This window comes from Chiloscyllium punctatum, chromosome 46, assembly GCF_047496795.1.
Source record: "Chiloscyllium punctatum isolate Juve2018m chromosome 46, sChiPun1.3, whole genome shotgun sequence".
Classification (NCBI taxonomy): domain Eukaryota; kingdom Metazoa; phylum Chordata; class Chondrichthyes; order Orectolobiformes; family Hemiscylliidae; genus Chiloscyllium; species Chiloscyllium punctatum.
In genome coordinates, this window is record NC_092784.1 from 45,737,649 (window position 1) to 45,753,274 (window position 15,626).

Consider the following 15,626-nt stretch of genomic DNA (forward strand, 5'->3'; position numbering starts at 1 on the left):
AAGAGAGAGAGAGACACGGAGAAGGGTTTTTCAGCATTTAAGGCCCAACTAGCTGACGTCCTTGGCTACCAAGGATGCTGTGAATAAAACTGACACTATGCTAAAGGCCCCAAGGTGGAGTGGCTCAGAGAACCCATGGTCACTGCTGGGTAATGCCTGAATTGATCCTTCCATAGACAGAAAGATCTGATGGTACAGAGATTGGGTATTCCTGACAAAAGGCACATTTTCTTAAAGCCTTTCATCTTGCCCTCATCAGGACCATTTGCAAGAATATCAATATAGCATGTTTATACAATACCGATTGGCTGGCAAGTGGACTCTGAACAGCAGAAGAGTTGATACAGGAAGTCCTGATATGTGAAGGATGTTAAATTTTGAACTGAGATGTCAAGACAAGTTGACCAAATAATTATAACTCACAGCATTATTATAGACCATTATTAAAATTGAAATAAGGCCTACAATGATCAAATTGTTTCACAATTATAAACATTCAATGGGCAGAAAATTACAAAACGTCACAAACCACTGACTCATTTATTTACGAAGTAACAAGGCGTCTCCTGCTCTCGGCATTTTGTATGAATCCATAGATCGCACATTGTTGGATTGAATTCATTAAATGTATTCATTCAGGGAATGTGGGCGTTGCTGGCTGAGCCAGTATTCATTGTCCATCCTTAATAGCTATTGAGAAGGTGGTGTTGGTGAGGAGCCTACTTGAACGGCTGCAGTCTGCTAGATGTAAGGTCCACCCACAGTATAGATCAATAGGCAGCTCCAACAATACAATTGTGGCACGGTGGCTCAGTGGTTAGCACTGCTGTCTCTCAGCACCAGGGACCTGGGTTTGATTCCAGCCTTGGGTAACTGTGTGGAGCTTGTGAACAGTGGGAGCTGCTTTGTCACATATTAATATGTGGAAGCCATTTTACCTCACGTTCAATGCCTGTCCTGTAGGAAGCTTGTCTCCCACGCCTGCCTGAGATGGTTGGCCTTGCAGCTGTGCAGCGACCCGATAAACAAATTCCTCTCTTTGCACGAAGCCCTTCGTCTCTTTGCAAGCACCTATTGTAAACGAACACCTGCTCTCAAGTTGCTCTCCGTGTTTCTCCCCCTGATATCATGAATAACTGTATCAATCCTCATTGACACTTGTGTGAACGTTACTTTCCAAATTAGACCGCTGCAGGCTGGTCACCCTCTGGTTAACCGACTCTTTCCCAACACACATTCTCCCCGTATCTGTGTGAGCTTCCTCCAGGTGCTCTGGTTTGCTTCCACAGTCCAAAGATGTGTAGGTTGAGTGAATTGGCCGTGTTAAATTGCGCAAAGTATTCAGGGATGTGTAGGTTAGGTGCTTTAGTCAGGATAGATGTAGAGTAGTAGGGGAATGGGTCTGTATGGGTTACTCTTCAGGGGGTTGGTGTGGACATGTTGGGCTGAATGTTTCTGCACTCTGGGGGATTCCAGAGTGTTGTCTCACCTCCTTAATCCCAATGGACATTTCCCCATTTCCTTTTCATCTGATTGGGGTAAGAGATAGTGTCAGTATGAGGTGAGATTTAAACTTTGAAGGAAGTTCAGAGGGGACACTGTCGTATTTCAGCCTGGGGGAACACACTCAGTTCTCTAACCAGCTCGAGTTTATCGTCGGGCACAAGCCACGATTTGAAGGTGAAGGGGATTTCCTGTTAAGAAACATACACATGACTGGCATTGGTGGAAGTTACTCAACAAGAGGCTTTCCCACACTCAGCTCCCAGAGGGGAACAACAAAAAAAAACACCAAAAGAGAGTTCCCAACATAGTTGGTTTCAAAGCAGATTAATCTGCTGCATGGATCTCTCAGGGTGGGGTTCAGGGCTGATGTTGTCACCAAGAAATATGGGAATAGAAACTAAGAAGGAACATGATCTAGCCAAAGCTGAGAAATACATATTTTAGATGAGATTAGATTGCCTTCAGTATTGAAACAGGCCCTTTGGCCCAACAAGTCCACCAGCTCAGATTTCGGAAGTTGACAGGCCAACACCCAGTCATGGTATGAAACGAAACCTCCTCTGATTCAACGTTGGAAAATCTGAAAACATCCCGTTTGTTTTCTGCCCACTGACCCGATGCCTCTGTCTGAGACAGCATCAGCTCATTCATAAATTTTGTGTCGGATTTTGTCTTGAGCTGAGCTTCCGACTGTACATCAACCATATCTTCCAAATTGCCTATTGTCACCATCATAATAGTGCCTCCTGTCTCGGTCATTCAGAAATATAGAAACATAGAAGCAGGAGGAGGCCATTCGGCCCTTCGAGCCTGCTTCACTATTCAATATGGTCATGGTTGATCATCCAACTAAGTCCCCTTTTCTCATTTTTTTCCACCTACCCTTTGATCCCTTTAGCCCTAAGAACTATACCTAACTGCTTCTTGAAAACATTCAATGCTTTAGCCTCATCTGCTTTCAATGTTAGTGAATTCAATGGGCTAACCACTCTCTGAGTGAAGACATTTTTCTTCATCACAATCCTAAATGGTCTACCCTAGATCCTTAAACTATGACTCTGGTCTGCACTCCTTGATTGTTGGGAACGTCCTTCCTGTGTTTACCCTGTTAAGAGTTTTATAGATTTCTATTAGATTTCCCCTCATTCTTTGATACTCCAATGAATATTATCCTAACTGAACCAATCTCTCCTCATACATCAGTCCTGCCATCCCAGGAATCAGTCTGGTAAAGTTTTGTTACCCTCCCTCTGTAGCCAGAACATCCTTCCTCAGATACAGGGACCAAACCTGCCCACAATGCTCCAGGTGTGGTCTCACCAAGACCCTGTACAATTGCAGCAAGACATCCCTGCTCCTGTACTCGAATTCTCTCACTGGGATGACCAAAATACCATTTCCCTCCTTCACCTCCTGCTGCCCCTGCAATGCTCCCTTTCAGTGACTGGTGTACAAGGACACCCAGCTCTCACTGCTCCTCCCCCTTTCTACTTGCCAATGAAACCCTCATTCATGTCTTTACTGCCTTGAGACATAATTCTTCTAACAATCTCCCAGTTGGTCTCTAAATGCAAGTTCATCCAAAATGCTCCTGCCCATCTCCTCACTCGCACCAGGTCCTGTTTATCTGTCACCATTTGTTTTACTGACCCACATTCGCTCTGAGTTAAGATAAAATCACAGCTTTAAAGTCCTCACCCTTATTTCCAAATCCCTCTGCGGTCTCTCCCTTCCCTATCTCCATAATCTCCTTCGTCCTTACACCCCTCAGACATCTCTGAACCCTTCCAGTCCTGGAGCATCCCTGACCCAAACTGCATCACTACTGGTGGCTGAGACCTGAGCTGAGAACTCTGGGATATCCTTCCCAAGCCTCCCAAACTCTCTCTAGCTTCACGATGCTTCTTCAGGACACAACATTTCTCATTGACCTTTTGGCCACCCACTTTCATGTCTCCCCATTGCTTTCAGATTCACATTTGTGGCTTGTTATGGTTTTGAAAACCATTTGGTCACAAGGAACTTGGATGTTGCTGAGAAAAAAGACCACCGGTCATCAGGACACTTCACAAGAATACCAATCCAATGGCAAACATCCATACTGCTTGAGAGGAGGGAATTGATTGGCTGGCAAGTTGACTCTGATTGGTCAGCAAGTTGACCCTGATTGGTAGAGGCATTGCCATAAAGAATGTGCGCTTTAATACTGATTGACAGTCAACTGCCAAATTCGGTTTAAATCTGGTAGGTTGATCCTAACTGCTTAGGACATCTTGTTTTAACTTATTTGTGGGATGTGGCCACCACTGGCTGGCCAGCATTTAATGCCCTTGAATTGCCCATTGTCCTGAGTGAATGGATACTGTCTCTTTTGTCAAGGTACAGTATATATATATATTATTTCTGTCCACAGAAAACTGGGTGCTCTCTATTAATGCGGATTCTCATACACACGAGTGTGCTACACTATGACCCTGTCAACAATCTTAGTTTGGCAGCACAACTCTTACCACTTTCTAGCCTAATGGATCTAATTGATGCACCCTGCACTGGAATTCATGTTTGAAATAGAAGGGAGAAATGAGCTCCCTTTTCTGGATGTTCCAGTTGATGGGTCAGCTGGGGTGTTCTCAACTACTGCCCACTCCCTTCACTGGTCACTATACAATTTGGGATTCCAACAGTCCCAGGAGCTATAAGTTCAGCCTTATTGGCAACTGTGTAAATGGGTGCCGGGGTTTGCGTTCACTGCACAAGCTTAAGGCATCAAAGGCATCCTGCTGGATAATGTTTACTCCAATCAGAACATTTCTCGCTGCACCTTGTGGAAAGGTTCTGAAAAGTCTACCTCAGAATACTCTCAGATGGTTTGTATCTCACACGTGTGACCTAACTGATTCCCGCTGCTACACTGCAGTAGTAACAGGAGTGAGACTCACCATCCACAGAACGTGGCCATCAAGATGTTCTGCCTCTCACAGTAAATGAGTGGCATGGTATATGAGTATCGTTGCTGGTGTGATGCCAGGTGGCCTGAAGATTGGAGGATCATCATGGCAGCATAATCTCTCGACTATTCACAACAAGCAAGGCACTGATTTTAAAGCAACCAGTCCGTGCTTGCAAAACCCACACCACAGTTCCCGTGTCCAGTAAACATGATTTTGCTAACGGGCAGCATTTGCTAAACAGTCCTAAATGCACAAAGAATAACAGTGATAACCAAATCAGGATTGTCAGTTGGGCCCACAGACTACACATGCAATCGCATCTACTGGAAACTGTATATAGTAAAACACAAGACCTGGTGTTTCAAGGTGGAAAGGATATATTTACAAAGTGCCTCTTCCAACTCATCAAGGGAGGTGATAGCCATTTGCTTGTTCATTCATCTTTGCCATGTCCTGACCAATCAAAGCCAACATTCCTGCTTTAAAATTTAAACAAACCCTAGCAGTTAACTCAGAGAAAGTGAGGATTGCAGATGCTGGAGATCAGAGTCAGAAAGTGTGGTGCTGGAAAAGCACAGCCGGTCAGGCAGCATCCAAGGAGCAGGAGAGTCGATATTCCCAGCATAACGTCCTCATCAGGAAGAGCTGATGAAGAGCTAATGCTCGAAACGTCGACTTTCCTGCTCCTTAGATGCTGCCTGACCGACTGTGCTTTTCCAGCACCACAACTTCTGACCCTGGCAGTTAACTGTCAATCAGCACGAATGGATACATTCTACAGGACAACACCTCAACTAATCAGAGTCAGTCAGCCAGAATAATTGGTGTCTTTCCCCTTGAATTGCATTCTTACGGATTGTCCTGACGAGTGCAAGATAAAAAGCATCAACAAAATGTTTTTAAATGCATAATTACTGCTGCCATAGATCAGCATGCCCAGCTTGCCAGCATTTTACTGTTTGTAGCTATGGGCAATAATTGAAACCAGACAGAAGCTTTGAAGGAGCAGAATCTTGCTCAACACTCAATGGACATTCTGTCAGCAAAAGAGGACTCGTAGCAGTTCTCTTTTTCTGATTCAAAATCGCTCTGTTTAGACCGAAGAGTTCCTCTTCTGTGATAAGGGAGCACAAGTGAGTTGCGTGTCAACTTTCTCTGTTCCTTTTGCAAGTTCTCTGTGAACATCAGCCTCAAGAAGTTTCACACCTTTTTAAAGTATACTCTGCTTTTCAAGTCTTAACAACCACGTAAGCCAGCACATTATTGCTCAGGTTCTACTGCACTTTTATATTCTGTCTTGTTGCTTATTCAGTCAACTCATCGAAAGCTCCTTGTGAGCTCCTCACAGCTTACGTTCCCTCAGAGATTTACATTGCCAGCAAATTCAGATCCATTACTCTCACACTCATCGTCTCAGTCAATAATCTTATTTGAAAGTAATAAATCTTAATGGGTAGCACTGACCTTTGAGTTGGAAGGTTATCCATTCAGGTCTCACTCCAGATACCTGCCAACATAATATAGGTTTCATGGTTAGTATGCCAGGACACCTTGAAGAGCTATGCTCATGACAGTATCACAGCATTGTAGACACTCACCTCAGGTTATAAAGGTCTCAGAGTCCATCTTAACTGAGGCCACATGAAGCATGACTTGGAGGTGCTGGTGTTGGACTGGGGTGGACAAAGTTAAAAATCACACAACACCAGGCTATAGTCCAACAGATTTAATTGGAAGCACTAGCTTTCAGAGTGCTGCTCCTTCATCAGGTGGTTACGATCATGCTCATAGAATTTATAGAGTCCAGTGTCATGGAGATGTATATAGTAAACTATCTTAGATTAAAGCTTTCATCTTTTATAATGGGATATGCTGGTTTCTGTCCTTTGATGAAATCCCAGAACTTCTCACAAATTACATTCTCAAGATAGCTCAGGTTTTTAAACAATTGGGGTGAAGTCTGTCTGTGTCCCGATGCTATGTCAGTTTTACACAGTTTTACATAGATTCATGCAGTTTTTGAGCAAAATAAAATGTAATTCTGCAAAAACAAATTCACCCCATAAGCTTATATGTCTGCGCATATATACACCAGTCCGGATACACATGCATCCATAAATATGACACATTCACGTGCCAATGAATCGTACCAAATGTCCTCACAGACTCCCCATAGTGCAGACAAAGGCCATTTGGCTCATCAAGCCTGCACCTACCCTCTGGGGAGCATCTCTATGAACCCACATGTGCCACGGCTAGCCCGCTTATCCCTGGGCACTATGGGTAAATTAGCATGGCCAATCCACCTAACCTGCATAATTTAGGACTGTCGGAAGAAACTGGAACAAACCCATGCAAACATGGGGAGAATATGCAAATGCAAAACAGACATGAGGCTGGGATCAAAGCCAGGTCCCTGGCAGTGTGAGATAGCAGCGCTAACCACTGAGCCACTGTGCCAGTCATATTCCATTGGATTAAACAATATCACATTGCCCACATCTAGTTTTTTTGTTTGAAGGGATAACATAAGTGGGCGGCACGGTGGCACAGTGGTTAGCACTGCTGCTTCACAGCGCCAGAGACCCGGGTTCAATTCCCGCCTCAGGCGACTGACTGTGTGGAGTTTGCACGTTCTCCCCGTGTCTGCGTGGGTTTCCTCCGGGTGCTCCGGTTTCCTCCCACAGTCCAAAGACGTGCAGGTCAGGTGAATTGCCCGTAGTGTTAGGTAAGGGGTAGATGTAGGGGTATGGGTGGGTTACGCTTCGGCGGGGCGGTGTGGACTTGTTGGGCCGAAGGGCCTGTTTCCATACTGTAAGTAATCTAATCTAATAAGTATTGCTGCAGCGGATACCCACATCCTACGCTGACTCTCTCGTGCAGCATGATGGGAGTGCTGCGTGCCAGGACCACTGTCTTTGGGTGAGACTGCCCCCTCAAGTGAATGATTATGGAGTAATATTAAGTCATTTGCCCTCAGGATACCCAGCAACGACTCCTGATGACAGAGGTTACGTGGTCATTGACATGTTGCTGGCTGTCTGTGGAAATTTGTCTGCACCATTTGCTGCATTACAGTGTGGCAAAACGGTGGCTGTAAAATGCTTTGGAAGGCATTCTGGGAAGATGATACGTAAATGCACATTTAGCAATTATTTTCCAAATGACTGGGTGCAATCAATCCCAGTACAAATCACCTCAATTTTGACTGGATGATTGTGAAGGTTCAGTGACGTGACAAATTTGTTTACTGTGTTTAGTTAAGAATGAAACAGTGGGCTTACCCAGTTCAGCCCAAGTTAAAATACCTCCACCCATTGGGACAATGCCAAGGTTAGATGTGTGCTGGTCCCCAATCACCAAGTAATTGTATGTATTCAGCTCATGTGAGACGGCAGTCATGTGTAGTGCAGACTAAAACTACAACGGAAGATGATAACATTATCCACTTCATTTGCAAAGTGGCTAGACACCTCTGCGAGACAGGGATTCATGGACGTATACATAGGTTCTTCATTGTCTATTTCCCCGAAGCCAAGGAATGGAAACAACAAAAATAACACACAACTCAGTGGTACAATAAGGCACTCAGCTGAAGTTATGGTTTCATTTTGCGTTGAACTCTGTGCTGTCCCTGTCCTGGGAATGTTTGATGGGGCCAGTGTAGAGGCAGCTTTACTGTGTATCTAACCTCGCACTGTCCCTGTCCTGGGAGAGTTTGATGGGCACAGTGTAGAAAGAGCTTTACTCTGTATCTAACCCTGTGCTGTCCCTGTCCTGGGAGTGTTTGGTAGGGACAATGCAGACAGAGCTTTACTCTCTATGTAACCCTGTGCTGTCCCTGACCTGGGAGTGTTTGATGGGGACAGTGTAGAGTAATAGAGATGTACAGAATGGAAACAGACCCTTCGGTCCAACCCGTCCATGCCGACCAGATATCCCACCCCAATCTAGTCCCACCTGCCAGCACCCGGCCCATATCCCTCCAAATCCTTCCTATTCATATACCCATCCAAATGCCTCTTAAATGTTGCAATTGTACCAGCCTCCACCACTTCCTCTGGCAGCTCATTCCATACACATACCACCCTCTACGTGAAAACTTTCCCCCTAGGTCTCTTTTATATCTTTCCCCTCTCATCCTAAACCAATGCCCTCAAGTTCTGGACTCCCCGACCCCAGGGAAAAGACTTTGCATATTTACCCTATGCATGCCCCTCATAATTTTGTAAACCTCTATAAGGTCACCCCTCAGCCTCCAACGCTCCAGGGAAAACAGTCCCAGCTTGTTCAGCCTCTCCCTATAGTTCAAATCCTCCAACCCTGGCAACATCCTTGTAAATCCTTTCTGAACCCTTTCAAGTTTTGCAACATCTTTCCGATCAGAAGGAGACCAGAATTACATGCAATCTTCCAACAGTGGCCTAACCAATGTCCTGCACAGCCTCAACATGACCTCCCAACTCCTGTACACAATACTCTGACCAATGTAGGAAAGCATACCAAACACCTTCTTCACTATCCTATCTACCTGCGACTCCACTTTCAAGGAGCTACGAACCTGCACTCCAAGGTCTCTTTGTTCAGCAACACTCCCTAGGATCTTACCATCAAGTCCTGCTAAGGTTTGCTTTCCCAAAATGCAGCACCTCGCATTTATCTGAATTAAAATCCGTCTGCCACTTCTCAGCCCATTGGCCCATCTGGTCCTGATCCCGTTGTAATCTGAGGTAACCCTCTTCACTGTCCACTACACCTCCAATTTTGGGGTCATCTGCAAACTTACTAACTGTACCTCTTATGCTCACATCCAAATCATTTCTGACATTGGTCACAGGCCTCCAGTCTGACAAACAACACTCCACTGTCACCACCCTCTGCCTCCTATCTTCAAGCCAATTTTGTATCCAAATGGCTAGCTCTCTCTGGATTCCATGTGATCTAACTTTGGTAACCAGTCTAACCTGTTGAACGCCTTGCTGAAGTCCACATAGACAAAATCCACTTCTCTACCTTTATCAATTTTCTTTGTCTCTCAATCAAATTAGTGTTACACAATTTCCCCCACACAAACCCATGTTAATTATGCCTAACCAGTCCATATAATTCCTGTCCCTCAGACTTTTAAAACACAAGCCTTTAGCATTACGGGATCATGGAATCCATAGAGAAGTGAAGCAGGTCATTCAGCCCATCGAGTCCACACCGACCCTCCGAAGAGCATCCCACCCAAATTCATCCCATTCCTGTAATCGTATATTTCCCATGGATAATCCACCTAGCCTGCACATCCTCGGACACTATGGGCAATTTAGCATAGCCAACCCACCCAACCTGCACATCCCTGAACCGCGGGAGGGAACCAGAACACCCAGAGGAAACCGCGCAAACACAGACAGAACGTGCAAACTCCGCACAGCCAGCTACCCAAGAGTGGAATCAAACATGGTCCCCAGCACTAAACCACTGAGCCACCATGCCATGTACAGGAAAGCCTCCTCGAAAATAAAGGGGAACAAAGACAGCACACACTATTGTGGAAATGATTGTCTGCACACAGGACAGAAGCACTGAGTTATACATCCCACCCAGGGAACCAGGACTTCCCAGAAATATTCAGAGTGTGCAGAACCAATCAGATGACAACACTTAAAGGACAATGAGCTTTATTCTGTACCTAACCTTGAGCAGCCCCTCTCCTCGGAGTGTTTGATGGGAACAGTGCAGAGAGGGAGCTTTACTCTGTATCTAACCCCATGCTGTCCCTGTCCTGGAAGTGTTTGATGGGGAGAGTATTGAGGGAGCTTTACTCTATATCTAACCCTGTGCAGTCCCTGTCCTGGGAAGGGTTGATGGGAGACAGTTTAGAAGGAGCCTTACTCTATATTTAGCCCCGTGCTGTCTCTGCCCTGCAAGTGTTTGATGGGAACAGTGCAGAGAGTGACCTTTACCCTGTACCTAACCCCGTGCTGTCCCTGTCTTGGGAGTGTTTGATGGGGAGAGTATAGAGGGAGCTTTAACCAAAAGAAAAATGCTGGAAAATCTCAGCAGGTCTGGCAGCATCTCTAAGGAGAGAAAAGAGCCGACGTTTCGAGTCTAACGGACCCTTTGTCCAAGCTAAAAAAAGGGGAGAATTAGGGAGGTATTTATACTAGGCTGAGAGAAGGTGAGTCATGGCTCCAGAAACAAAGGTAGCAATAAAGAGGTGATAATGAGCGAGAGAAAGAGAGACAATCAAAAAATAAGAGGTACAGAACAGTGAAAAAATATAAAAAAAAGGATAAATAAAATAAATGAAATAAAATTACGGAGCAGAAAGAAAACAGAGGGGTCGAGATGGGATAATCATCTGAAGTTGATAATCATCTGAATGTTGACCCTCACCCCCTCCCTCCCCTCCCAGAACAAGGATAGGGTCCCTCTTGTTCTCACCTTTCACCTCACCAGCCTTCACATGCAAAGAATAATCCTCCACCATTGTCGCCAACGCCAACACGATGCCACCACGAAACACATCTTCCCTTCCCTTCACCTGTCTGCACTCCGCAGAGACCGTTCACCCCGGGACAACCCAGTGCACTCCTCCATCACACCTAACACATCGCCCAATACACATGACACCTTCCCATCACACCCGGCACCTTCCCATCACACCTAACACCTCGCCCATCATACACGGCACTTTCCTATCACACCTAACACCTCTCCCATCACATACGGCACCTTCCCATCACACCCGGCATCTCTCCCATCACACCTAACACCTCTCCCATCACACCCGGCACCTCTCCGATCACACACGCACCTTCCCATCACACACAGCACCTTCCCATCACACCCGGCACCTCTCCCATCACACACGGCACCTTCCCATCACACACGGCACCTTCCCATCACACCTAACACCTCGCCCATCATACACGGCACTTTCCTATCACACCTAACACCTCTCCCATCACATACGGCACCTTCCCATCACACCCGGCATCTCTCCCATCACACCTAACACCTCTCCCATCACACCCGGCACCTCTCCGATCACACACGCACCTTCCCATCACACACAGCACCTTCCCATCACACCCGGCACCTCTCCCATCACACACGGCACCTTCCCATCACACACGGCACCTTCCCATCACACCTAACACCTCGCCCAATACACATGACACCTCTCCAATCACACACAGCACCTTCCCATCACACCTAACACCTCTCCCATCACACACGGCACCTCTCCCATCACACCTAACACCTCTCCCATCACACACGGCACCATCCCATCACACCTAACACCTCTCCCATCACACACGGCACCATCCCATGCAATCGCATAAGGTGCAACACTTGCCCCTTTACCTCTTCCATGCTCACCATCCAAGGCCCCAAACACTCATTTCAGATTAAGCAGCGTTTCACTTGTACCTCTTTCAATTTGGTCTATTGCATTCGTTGCTCCCAATGTGGTTTCCTCTATATCAGAGAGACAAAACGCTGACTGGGTGGTCGCTTTACTGAGCATATTCGGTCTGTACGCAGTCAGGTCCTGGACCTCCCTATGGCTTGCCACTTCAACACACAGTCCTGCTCCCATACCCACATGTCTGTCCTTGGCCTGCTGGAATGTTCCAGTGAAGCTCATTGCAAACTGGAGGAACAGCATCTCATCTTCCGACTAGGCCCGTTACAGCCTGCCGGTCTCAACATTGAATTCAACAACTTCAGATGATTATCCCATCTGTTTTCATTCTGCTCCATTATTTTATTTCAGCTATTTTATTTACCTTGTTTTTTACTGTTCTGTACCTCTTATTTCTTGATCGTCTCTCTCTCTCTCTTTCCAATACTGAACAACCCAAATGGCCTCCTTCTTCAAAGACTGCAATTTCCCCCAGACGTGGTCGACGATGCTCTCCACCGCATCTCCTCCACTTCCTGCTCCTCCGCCCTTGAGCCCCGCCCCTCCAATCGCCACCAGGACAGAACCCCACTGGTCCTCACCTATCACCCCACCAACCTCCAGATACATCGTATCATCAGTTGTCATTTCCGCCACCTCCAAACAGACCCCACCACCAAGGATATATTTCCCTCCCCTCCCCTATCAGCGTTCCAAAAAGACCACTCCCTCCGTGACTCCCTCATCAGGTCCACACCCCCCCACCAACCCAACCTCCACTCCCGGCACCTTCCCCTGCAACCGCAAGAAATGCAAAACTTGCACCCACACCTCCCCCTTACTTCCCTCCAAGGCCCCAAGGGATCCTTCCATATCTGTCACAAATTCTCCTGCACCTCCACACACATCATTTGCTGCATCCGCAGCACCCGATGTGGCCTCCTCCATATTGGGGAGTCAGGCCGCCTACTTGCGGAACGTTTCAGAGAACACCTCTGGGACACCCGGATCAACCAACCCAACCACCCCATGGCTCAAAACTTCAACTCCCCCTCCCACTCCACCAAGGACATGCAGGTCCTTGGACTCCTCCATCACCAGACCATAGCAACACGACGGCTGGAGGAAGAGCGCCTCATCTTCTGCCTAGGAACCCTCCAACCACAAGGGATAAACTCAGATTTCTCCAGTTTCCTAATTTCTCCTCCCCCCACCTTGTCTCAGTCCCAACCCTCGAACTCAGCACCACCTTCCTAACCTGCAATCTTCTTCCTGACCTCTCCGCCCCCACCCCCACTCCGGTCTATTACCCTCACCTTAACATTCCCAACGCCCCTCCCCCAAGTCTCTCCTCCCTACCTTTTATCTTAGCCTGCTTGGCACACTTTTCTCATTCCTGAAGAAGGGCTCATGCCTGAAACGTCAATTCTCCTGCTCCTCGGATGCCTCCTGACCTGCTGCGCTTTTCCAGCAACACATTTTCTACTCTGTACCTAACCCCATGTTGTCCCTGACCTGGGAGTGTTTGATGGGGACAGTGTCAATGGAGCTTTACTCTGTACCTAAGCCTGTGCTGTCTCTGTCCTCGGAAAGTTTGATGGGGTCTATGTGGATGGAGCTTTACTCTGCAACTAACCCTGTACAGTCTCTGTCCTGGGAAGGGTTGATGGGAGACAGTGTAGAAGGAGCCTTACTCTGTATCTAACCCTGTGTGGTCCATTGCCTGGGAGTGTTTGATGGGGAGAGTATAGAGGGACCTTTCCTCTGTATCTAACCCTGTGCAGTCCCTATCCTGAAAGCGTTTGATGGGGACAGTGTGATTGGAGCTTTACTCTGTATCTAACCCCGTGTTGTCCCTGTCCTGGGAGTGTTTAATAGGGGAGTAAAGCGAGATTTTCCTCTGTATCTAAAGGGAAGTGTTATTCTGTTTTCCCTTTCCAATAAACCTGGCTCTGGGGGACAACAGCAAAATGCTGCAGCCTGTCCCAATGTAATTCTCAAGAATTGCTTGCACTCCTGAGCACAAATGCCTTCCCCCTTTTTCTTTTACCCTATGATATCACCAGTTTTCGGTATATTTGCTAATCACCCCTGTCAGAGGTCTTATGACAGACCCCAGGAGCAATTGGCACTTGAACCTGGGCCTTCTGGCTACTGACACTACCACTGCTCCCCAAGAGATGCTAGGACGTCCAGCAACCAGCATCCTGGTTGAATGGTCTCGTATCTCACTGAGTGTGATGAGGACAGTTGTAACTACCTTAACTACTTGGTTCAGGAAGGAAGCAGCTAGCTCAGAGAGTGATGCCTTCGGTCAGTATGGCACCAGTTTGAGGGCCCACTGCATTGCTTACGCTTCTTGCATTTCGCCTGATTCTGATTCATGTGACCAACCACACCCTGTCAGAAAGGGCAGCTATGCAGAGCTTGTGTGATGGTCAGACACATCCTGGGATTGCAGATTACCACAGATACGGAGGGAAACCGAAACCACCTCCTCAGTGTCAGTGCCCTGTTCAAGAAGGCATCTGACCACCAACTCCTCAATGGGCAGTTAGGGATAGAGGATAGACAGGCAGCCTGGCTGGTGACGCCCATTTCCCATTTAATAAAATACTTTATGATCAATGCTTTCGAACCGTGAGACTGAATCATACTTCCACAGGATGGGAGGTCTCGGTGTCACATTTGAGTCAAAGCACAAATATATCTGGGCCAGGAAGTGACTCCACATCAGAACCCCGGGCAAGAGACCAATCATATCACAGGAGGCAAAATTATCAAAGTTTTACAAAATTACAAGAGGCAGACAGTTAGGGTTTCTTATTTTCCCAGGCTAGAAATGTCAATGGCTAGGAGAGCATTGGTTGAGGGTAAAAGGGAGAATGTTTAAAGGAGATGTGAGAAACAAGTTTTTGTTTACATCGAGGGTGGTAAGCGCCTGGAATGTGCTGCAGAGGAGCTGGTGGAGGCGGATAGGATAGCAGCGTTTAAGGGGCATCTTGGCAGACACACGAATAGGCAGGGGATAGAGAGATAATGGCCCACCTCCAGGTCATTCTGCTCGAACGCTCATTTCGTCAGCGTGAATTCACTGTAACATGATTGACAATTAGTGACGCTGTTTCTAAAATGCAAACTTTTAAAACACATGTGGGCTGTAACATGATTACATCACCAACACTTTAAGCACTATTTCTAAAGCACGATTTTTCTATAGTTGCACAAAAGCATTGTGTTATAGAACTGACTGTAGGGGCAAAAGGGCTTACAGTTCAGAAAGGTATTGTGTGTCAGCGATGAGTTGCTGGGCCAAAGGGCCTGTTGCTGTGCTCTACTGTTCCTCGTTCTTCCTTGTCCTTTTGACTATTGCCATGGGGCTGTGATACTCATTTTAACAGTTGTTTAATTGATCGCCATAGCGACTCGGGCCTGGAACTCCAGGGAGACTGGAAGAAGCAGAGAAATGGAGGAGAGTGGATTCACAACACGATATGTGCACCAAGGGGAGCAGAATTATAACTGTAATTATCATTAAAAATGTAACTCCTTGCCTCCCAAACAATGTTGAACCATCTCCCACCCCCTCCTCCCCCCAACATCTCACCAGTTCCCACCAAAACACTCCCCCATACACCTACTTGCGTTTGTGTGCCTCGGCCTATGAAACAGGCTTCAAGCCTGCTTGGCCTCTCAGCCTATCGATTGGTCTCTGACTTAAAATAGCACCAGAGTGCGTGGCACCGGGGTTTCCCACAGTAGGCACAAAG

General features: G+C 46.8%; 1 long non-coding RNA gene across 2 annotated transcripts in view; it reads right to left on the reverse strand.

Annotated features, from left to right (window-relative positions):
• Nucleotides 1-15,626, reverse strand: part of LOC140467984 (uncharacterized) — an 86,879-nt gene that overhangs the window by 42,010 nt on the left and 29,243 nt on the right. Inside the window, exons 2-3 of one of the 2 annotated variants that reach the window (XR_011955557.1) lie at nt 15,129-15,305; nt 5,922-5,964 (exon numbers count right to left, since the gene is read on the reverse strand). This is a non-coding gene — a long non-coding RNA (uncharacterized lncRNA). The remainder of the gene's footprint in view (nt 1-5,921; nt 5,965-15,128; nt 15,306-15,626) is intronic. The other variant, XR_011955558.1, reaches the window with a different exon arrangement.